The sequence below is a fragment of the Fundulus heteroclitus genome, unplaced genomic scaffold (assembly GCF_011125445.2).
Source record: "Fundulus heteroclitus isolate FHET01 unplaced genomic scaffold, MU-UCD_Fhet_4.1 scaffold_48, whole genome shotgun sequence".
Classification (NCBI taxonomy): Eukaryota; Metazoa; Chordata; class Actinopteri; order Cyprinodontiformes; family Fundulidae; genus Fundulus; species Fundulus heteroclitus.
Window position 1 is genome coordinate 563,691 of NW_023396901.1, and position 9,531 is coordinate 573,221.

The 9,531-nt window shown below is 39.1% G+C and overlaps 1 protein-coding gene across 1 annotated transcript in view; it reads right to left on the minus strand.

The window, feature by feature from the left end:
• Positions 1-6,681, minus strand: part of grin2aa (glutamate receptor, ionotropic, N-methyl D-aspartate 2A, a) — a 302,450-nt gene extending 295,769 nt beyond the window's left edge. Inside the window, exon 1 of the mRNA XM_012876661.3 lies at positions 6,372-6,681. The gene's annotated coding sequence lies outside the window, so the exon portion shown is untranslated. The remainder of the gene's footprint in view (positions 1-6,371) is intronic.
• Positions 6,682-9,531: the final 2,850 nt, after the last annotated feature.

Consider the following 9,531-nt stretch of genomic DNA (forward strand, 5'->3'; position numbering starts at 1 on the left):
CTTTATTGCTACAATGTACATGTTTGATCTGTGTGTGACAGGTTTCCACCCCAGTTCCCTTCACCTGTAACACAAGGTGCAGGATTTGGTTTGGCAGTGTTTTGCAGAGACATTGTCTGGTTGGTTGCACATAACATGGAACATGGAATCTGGCTCAAAAGGAGCTGAAGATATTCATTTTCTTTTTTTTTCTTTTCTTTTTTTAGAAATCACATGATTTCTACAAGGAATTTCAAATCTATCATATTTAAATGTATCATATAACACGGTATTTTCCTCTTCTATATTCCAATGTTAGTTTGTTAGTATGGTGTAAAGGGTTCCTTCATCTATGCAGCTATTTCTGCAACAGGGTGCAAGCTTATTTTAATACTAAAAGATAATGACATTATTTTTTACTTTCCTGACCAAAATTTTGAGTTTCTGCATACTGTTTAAATAAGAATTTCTATTCTCTGCATTTAGTTTCTTATAGTAGATGTTGAATCAGTCCCATAGTTATTCTTTACCAGACACATTGTTTGATTGAAGGAATTGCTACTTTGCAGTTTTCTCGACCATAAAGTTTGTGTGTGACATACAATTTGTTTTATCTGGACCTTTTCCCAGTGACCCCTGTGCGCAGATCAGATTTTTACATAACCGTGTGAACCAATGATGTAATGTAATGATAAATGTCTGATCCACACATGCAACAGACAAATAGACATTGGCAGTGAAAGCTAAACAAGAAAGCATGTTTTGAGGAAGATACTGCATAAGAAACATTGCAGTAGTGCAAATATGAACATGTGCATATCCTCTGGCATGTGTTGAACGCCCAGAGGAATGGATCTCCCAACAAACAGTGGGAACACCTAGACATGGAAAAGCATGATGGTTCTTTGCATTGCAGATGAATTGAAAAGGAATTGCTTGCAAAAAATGTAAAGTTGGTGTGTTGACGTTTTTGGGGGTGCCACAACATCTGTTTCTTAAATGTTGAGCATTCATTTCAGTGAAATCTTGTCTTAATTTTGCCTGACTCAGCATTTACTTGATCATTGAAATGACTAACTAACATTGTCTTATATCCGGCAGTGGTATTCTATGTCTCCAAATCCTCCGACTAAATTCTCCAAGCCATTCCTCTGCTCAGCCCCTCTCTCCCAGGCCCAAGCCATCTGCTCCATGCGCCCTGACATGTGCATGAGCGCTCAGGAGAAGCCCAGTGGAAGTAATCGTCTGTTACCGCTCAGGCTTCAACATGTTGTCTCCCCCACTGCACCTACCCCTCTACCTTGCAACAAACCTTCAGTGTGTGTGTGTGTGCAAGAGTCAGAAAGGGAACAGGAGGGATTTAATGTAAGGGAAGAAGAGAAATCGCTCATATTCCCTCATACAGAATTGAAACAGAGTTGCACGCACTCTCTCCGCACCTGATGCCCAACACATGCCTATGCATAGACCGCACATATGGAGTGACTTCCAGAGGTATTTTTATTGCTTGAACTTATTCACATTACGGACATTATTGCCCGTTATTTTCTAAATTGTTGACTTCAGAAGGCAAGTGGATTCATATTTGACCGAAATATCCTGGAAGAATGTAATTTTAGGTTTGATTTGATTAGAAACGTTTATTAATTTGAATCACCTGCTGCCTTACAAGAGAAATATATTCTAAAGATGCGACACCTTCTGCACTTGACTTTTTAAAGCCTTACTGTTATGACGTAAACTCATTTTTAGATTTTGACATCTATATCTAAGTTAGGGTGAGTACAGAGTCTCTCAATCACTCCTACACTATCTAGCATTCTTACAAAATCCTACTTATCTCAGTCATCCTATCTCCTCCACACCGATGGAAAATAATGTTGGGTCCTTCTTGGGCTCGAAGGTGTCAATCACACAAATTGGAAAAAAGTCTATGTATTGTTTTTTTACCCATCCTTGTCAGCCACTGACAATGAGACTGAAGTCTGACATTTGTGAGTTGTGAGGTGATTATTTTGAAATTATAAACCATGTGAAGGTTGGTAATGTCTTTTCCTGATTTTTCCTCCTCTTCCCTAATTCTCGCTAAATCCCAGGCCCTCTATTTTGTTTGAAAGCATGATGAACACGTTTTGCATTTCCCTATGTCTCTCTTCCCATAGGCGCAATTTGGAGGCATTGGAGCTTCTCCCTACATGAGAGCCCTCCTTCATTAGAAGCGAGCGAATGCTAATCTGTATCGTGAAGGAGGCAGAGCATGGGATTTCTCCAACATTGTTTTGGCTGAGGATTGCAGATTCTTCATCTCAGCTGTTTAGTTGAGACACTTTGCGTTGCAGCCAGTTATTGTGCGACACAATATTTATTGCAGCTGCTTTGCTAACAGAATTGCAATACATTTCCTTTAAGTGGTTTGTTTTAGGTATTAGCATTGAGGGGATGTGGTGAATTTTAAAATGACTTTATGAATATCTATGGCAGTAGCTCACTTCGGTTACATACAAACGTTTTCCAATTCCCTTCCTGTGCCCTGTTGGTTTATTATAGTTTATTTCTGTATTTTACACTTTGTTTTTGATATATTTATTAGTAAATAAAGCACATGCGTGTCCCAAAACAAGACCACGTGTGAACAAGTATGATAGTGGGTATGCACACAGTAAATAAGGAGAAGCAATGGAACAGAAAAAGTCAGCAACACCCAGAAGAAAGAGGTTAAGTAACCCTAACCCTGTAGATCGGGTTGGTCTTCAACCATGTCGAGCGTTCACTTTGGTGCAAAGCATTGCAGGATGCTCTACTGGCTAACCCTAACAGCAGCTGTGTCAAATGTCGCCATCTTGCTTCCGGATAGTTCAGCAGGAATACCGGCAGATAGCACAACAATATTTATGTCAGATGATCGGGCTGGTACCAAATTCTTCTCTGGCTCAAAAAGGACTAACACTATCAGGACACACGCTCAGTGAATATCGTTCTATTTGAATATGAATACTTTTTTTTTTTTGTTTTTTTTTAAGGTCACAGTGCGTTACTAGGCCCCTTTAAGGGGAACTGGAAAAAACGGGGTAAAATACCAATGCAGGCAATACTTGATTTTTATTGGTGAAGATTTTGAAAGCCAAGAGTAAATTTACTTCAACTTTACAATTTTACTGCACTGTGTATTGATCTGTCAAAAAGAAGCCCCCAAAATGTATCAGTGTTTGCAGTTCTAATGATACAAAATGTGGAAAAGGTCAAGGGATGTGAAAACTTCAAAAATAACTTTATTTTTCTTATTCATGTCATGTTTAGAAGCTATGCATTTTATTAGTTAGGTAGCTGCTTACCTCAAGTTTGACCAAAATCCAGGAATCTCATATTTGAAAGCTGTCTATTTTTTAGCAAAATATAATTAGTAAAAACAATAAGCAGCTAATTTATGCATGTTTTTCTTGCTTTAAGTATAAAATAAAGATATCTTCTCCCAACATGAAAGGAAACTCTTTGCTGAAACCATCTCTCAAGGCCACAGGCAAAGGTAATTTCAGGTTATTTTTGCTGTGAACAACACTGATTAATTTGAATCAAATGCCACCTTAGAAGAAAAATCTCTCCTACAGGCTAGACTCATTCTTGACTTGACTTTTTAACGCCTAACCGTGATAATCTGTAAAAATCACTCCAAGAACTGTGTCTTTCTGCTACGGTTTCCATCTATATGTAAATAAAGGTGAAGCTAAAAAGCTATCAATCGCAACTCCTGCATATACCCTGTTTCTTCCCACACACCTTTTTGTCTGCAGATGTACTGGACTACAACACTGGATTAAAATGTAATAAGAGTTTGTATATCGTATGTGTATATTTGACACACACACCCCCCCACACACACACACACACACATCAGAAAAGTGAAAATCTTGACAGTTTAGAAGTGCAGTTCAATCTATCTATCATCACTATCAGAACCAGCTCCAAGCAAAAGCAAACTACACAGCATCTTAGAGCCTTCAAAAAAAGGGCACTACAATAGTCTCTTAAACCAGCTTTACAGAGTAGTTTTATTGGACAAGTGATCATTATTCTTAACACATACCATAAAATGTTTGAGATTTAAAATCGTATGTTGCACTGTAAACACGATAAGTCTGATAATACTCTTTAAAACACTGTCGACAACAGGGAAAAAAATTATTAATCGTCCCATAATTAGGCTATTTCAATTTATTTTTTTAAAAAACTACATGGAGTTCAAGGTGCATTCTGTTAGATAATTTTCCTCCTATGCTTAACAAGTATTAATTTCTGAGCCAGGGGGGGCGTGAGAGAATTTCTGAACCAACCGATGCAGACATAGACATTTGCCACAAGTATTTAAATCATGTAAAGCGAATGCAATTCAACTAATCAACAAATGATCAAATGAAGTGTGGCAGAAATTGCTTTGTAGCTGTAAAATTAGGATGTAATTGAACATTTAATTTTATTTTCATGATACGATTCAAAAATGAAGATGTACATTCACACAAACGGATATATGTCAGCCATTATTATTTTAATTTTAATGATCGTGGCTTAAAGCTGATGAAAACCCAATAACCAGTTTCTAAGACAATTATATGAAAATGTTCCAGGGGAGTCACAACAAGTATATTGTTGAAGTCGATTACAACTGCTTTATCCAATCATATTAGGGTGAAGTTTAGTGGAAGGAAAAAATGTGTTGTGGAAAAAGCAAGAGGAATAACAGCAGCATTGAGAAAAATAGAGGAGCAAAGCCCAGAGCTTGGCAAAGATTCAATAGGTTGAAGGGAGTGCTTCAAAAGTCATCACACAGCAAAAACTAGAAACTGGCTACAACTGTTCTATTCTGTATGTTAACTCACTCCTGAACTGCGATGTCAGAAGTGTATTGCCTGGGCTCAGGAGAAAAGGAATGGACTTCAGGTTACTGTCGAAAGAGTTCATCCCATAAAGAATATATGGAGTACTGTCAAGAGGAAGACAAGAGACGCCAGAGCCATTGATAGAGGGGAGTGGAAGACACTGAAGCAACCTGGGCTTCCTTAATAGCAGTTCCAAAGGCTGGTGGTGTCTGTGCCATGCTGCACTGATGGAGTAATTTATGCAGAAGGAGTCCCTACCAAGTACTGATTGTACATTATGTACATGACATGAACAGACTTTTTACTAGCCTAACACTTTTTTTTATCTTTTTTTGTTTTGGTTCTATCCAATTTCTTTTTTGGTTCTTGAGCATCCAAATTAAAATTAAGACTGTGTGTACCAAATATGTATATTAATTTTACTTTTTATTTTAGTACTGTCACAAATTTAAACATTGGTGATATTCTAATTGGTTGAGATTAAGCTGTAAATAATATTGGTAATGTAATATATACAATACATAAACATTTGAACAGTAATTATACAAATGTTTAGTTGAGCTGGGTTGATTGGTCCCCAAATTCTGCTTAGGCCCCCCATACTGCTTTGGATTGGCTCCATTCATTAGGTTTCCCATTTAAGACACACGCAACTAGCAGTGTGAATCTTCATTGTTAAGTAGGAAGAGCTTTTGTGTGATGGCAGTACTGCGCTTCAACAACGTGACTGCATCCCGAGAACAGAGGGGGAGAGAGAGAGACTGGGGTTGAGAGGGTGGTTGCAAATTTATTTAGATCTTCCCGGTTGATCCAATGAAGCCAAGACAATGCAAGTGCGACCCCCACTGGCGCCGACTTGTGCATGCCTCCTCTTCATCTTTACCAAGACGCACGCTGGGTAGATTTTTTTTCTTCCTTTTCTCTCTTTTCAAACGCTTATGTCCACTTTCTTACTCCATCCTGCGGAGAACAGCTGCAGCCTGTGCTAGAAATGTAATGAAATGGTCAATAAGCGGAGGGTTATGGGATGATTTATCCACTGTTAACGGCTGATCGCTCGTCCTGAGATGGGATGGAGAAGTTGTTCCAACCAAAACGCCGCAATGTGTTATCCATCCTTTACAAAATAAAATTAAATAAATAAATATAGATTTTTTTTTAAATCCTAAAACGCACAATTGTCATTTATTCATCCATTTAAATCCCTTTCAGATCGATGATTTTGAGCTTATATGTTCTACGTTTTTTGCCGGGGTTTTAAATTTTATTTTTCAGACTAAACGCGGACTTGAGTAGAAGTGCGCACTGCAGCAACATTATGAATTAATAGAGATTAACGCTCTCTTTTTTTTTTTTTTGTTAGCCCAAACGTGTTAATATCCAAGTTCTCATGCGAACAGCTGTGCTCGCTCCCCGTGTGCTGCTGCACTTCGGGCGAGGAACGCTTTAAAAGTCACACCGTGTCGGCTGATCAACAGAGAGAATAGGGATAAAAAAAATGGATGGAAAGAAAGTACTTACAGCATCTTCCTTCCACAGAGCTCCAAAACAGCGGTTTGAGATGACATTGCAACAGTCCACTCTCTCCCTTGAACATGCAGGGGGGAAAGAAAAAAAAATATCACAGAATCTCTGGTAATGAATAATTCCAAGCGCGCTACAACAACAAAAAGATGAATGAAATCCCCTTGTTTTACCACCTCACATTGAGGTGAATTAAATCACTGTTTTTTTCCTCTCGTTTTGTAAATCCAATCTTCATCGTGTGTGTGCGCCTACACTGCTGATTCTCCACTGCAATCTCTGTTGGCCCCCGCGCATTGTAAGGGGAGGGGGGCGGGGTGGGTTCGGGGAAGGTGCGGGGGGGGGGACTCAACTTGCCTCGGTGTGATTACAGCTCCCTGTGTCTCGTTATTCCTTGTCCCGCGAGGGGAGAGGTGGCGCAGCGGGGGTGGAAGAGGCAGACGAGCGGCTGCCGGACGCACGCGGAGACGCTCAATGTACATGGGGCTATAGCTGCGTACAGTTGGAGGTGCTCCGGGCAGCGAACAGGATGCGAAACGCGCGCGGGAATCGTGGTTTCTCTTCTCGCGAGCGTGTGCGCGCGAGCCGAATGCGCTCCTGTGTGTGTGTGTGTGTGCGTGACCGCGCGCTTCTGCAGATGCAGCGGCAGCTGGATAGACGGACCGGTCCGTCTGTCTCCGGCTCAGCTCTCTGCGCTAAAGCGCCATCAGCAAGTCGCTCACTTTAAAATAAGGATAATAGGGAACGATTTGAAAGGCAGCAGGGGAGCATGTGACATTTCGCCATCAGATTTAACAACAATCGCCTCCTTTTTTGACAACAAACGTCCCCTCCAGTCATGTCTTTTGGGATGCTTAAAGTCTCAACCCATGCAGAAAACTCAGCGCTCAACAGAGCTGATAAGTGGCGCATAAAATAAAATATTAAATGCAACATGAATGTCAGCGTTCCCTCTTTTTCCAGCTATGGGAGAATAACTTGACACGAGCTCACTTTTGTGTGTGTGCACGATCTGTGAAGTGAAACAAAAGAACTATAGTGGGCTAATAAACAGATTTTGTAAAATATTTAACGTGGGAAACCTCAAAATATCTTTGGTGTACCCTATTGTGCCTTATAAGACGTATTAATACTCTTTGTGCTTCTACCTTAAAAGCGTTTATTTAAAAAATATATATTTCAACAACAAACTTGAGGGTACTTCACTGGGTTTATGTTATTTACAGACCAACTCAAAGTAGCATAGAATGGTAAAGTGGAAAAAAATGTTTTGACAACATTATTTACAAAATAAAATTGAAAATTATATTCATGCATTCACTCCCTTTTATTCTGAAAAATGGCTCTTGAGAAATCTCTCCGTTTATTGATCCCCATAACAAAGGAATGGGATTTCCACCCTTGAGGACTGTTTAATTGACCATCAAAAAACAGAACATGGCAAAACTGCATAAGATGTGGCAGTCAGAACTGTGCTTCTATACTGACAGATTTTATCAAGAGCCTTAAAATCACAGAAGCAGCAATGAGGCCCAAGGTGACTTTAGAGGAGGTGCAACAGATCATCTCAGGTGGGAGAATATGTTGTTGATAGGACAACTGGCCTTTATGGAAGAAGAACTCCACTGTTGAAATAAAGTCCAGAGGACCAATTCAAAGTCCAAGTGTGGCGGTTCTATAGTAAACATTATGGTGGCGGCATCATTCTGTGGGAATGCTTTTTTTTTTTTTTTTTTTTGCTGGGACACAGAAGCTGGTAACGGTTTACAGCAAACACAGGGTAGTTTTGAAAAACTACATGTTAGAAGGCTACAAACAGGTGGAGATGGTCAGAAGTTCACCTTCCAGCAGACCAATAGTTCTAAAAATACAGCCAGAGCTGAGATAGAATGGCTTAGATAAAATATTCTTCTTTTAGTATGACCCAGTCAAACTCTTAGAACTAAAAAAAGTTAAATGTGCAAGTCAACAGACACCCTCCTTTTAATCTGACAAACAACTATGTATTACTTTGTGTTGGTCTGTTACCTAAAATCTCCTGAAATACGCTTAGGTTTGCAGTGGTAAAAAGACAAAAATGTGTCAAAGTTCAAGAGTTTGGAATGTTTTCTGCAAGGCTCCATGATTGTTCTGAGTCGTCATCCATTTTAATTCCACTGATTCAAGATCTGAGATCCTTTCGCTCAACAATGGACCAAGCAAGGGGCAGCATAGAGCGCACCAGATTCGGATGTGTTGGAGTTAAAAATGGCGGATTTCTTTTTAAGACACTCTCAGCATGTTATGGAAGGCACACATAAATAGTTTGGATACCTTTCTGCAAATCTGAGCTAAATGGGCATCATCAGTCTAGGGAGGAATAGGCTCTTTAGCCATCTGAATTCGGGCCTTTATGGGGCAGCTGGCAAAGTTTCTCATTTTTACGTCAATTAAACTACTTTACCAATACGTTGGAGGGGAAATAATAGTTTCTTCTGATCTGCAAATAATGAACAGTTTGTTACCATTTTTGGAGTAAATAAGAGCATATTTTTGGCTTGGCCATTCAGCGATAATTGGTCATTAGCTAAGTAACTCAAAATTAATGTGTTGATATAGGAAATTGTGCCCAAGTGTTTTTAGGCTGTTGGGAAATCACCAATTTGCCCTCACAGTGTTCATTCAAGCTTGAGAAAAATATGTGAATGAGATCAGATGAGCTTACAGTTATATTAAGCCTTTACTTCCAGGATGTCTGTTGTTTATTATAGGATGTGAAAAACAAGAGTGGTACTGCAGCATTGTCACAATTTTGTGCCTGTGAATTGTTTGGTATGATGCTATAGATCAAGTGTTGTCAGTTCAGAGTTTTCAAACCTATAAAATCATGAAGACAGTTGTCATTTCTGAACAAAATCAGTTACTTGTAAAAAAAAAAAAAAAAAAAAAAAAGAGAGGCATATTTGCAATCACAAAGCTGTTAAATAAATAAAATGAGTTTTTGCTTTTAAGCCCTCCTATGTCATTCAACAGAAAACCCAAACACTTTGATGGCAGTTAAAGCCATGCACTTAAACAAACTAGAACATGCTGTGACTTCTGTAAAACAAGAAAACATCACAAAAGAAAAGCATAATATTTTTGGTGTTTTGTTTGCTAGTAACCCATGATATAGTTT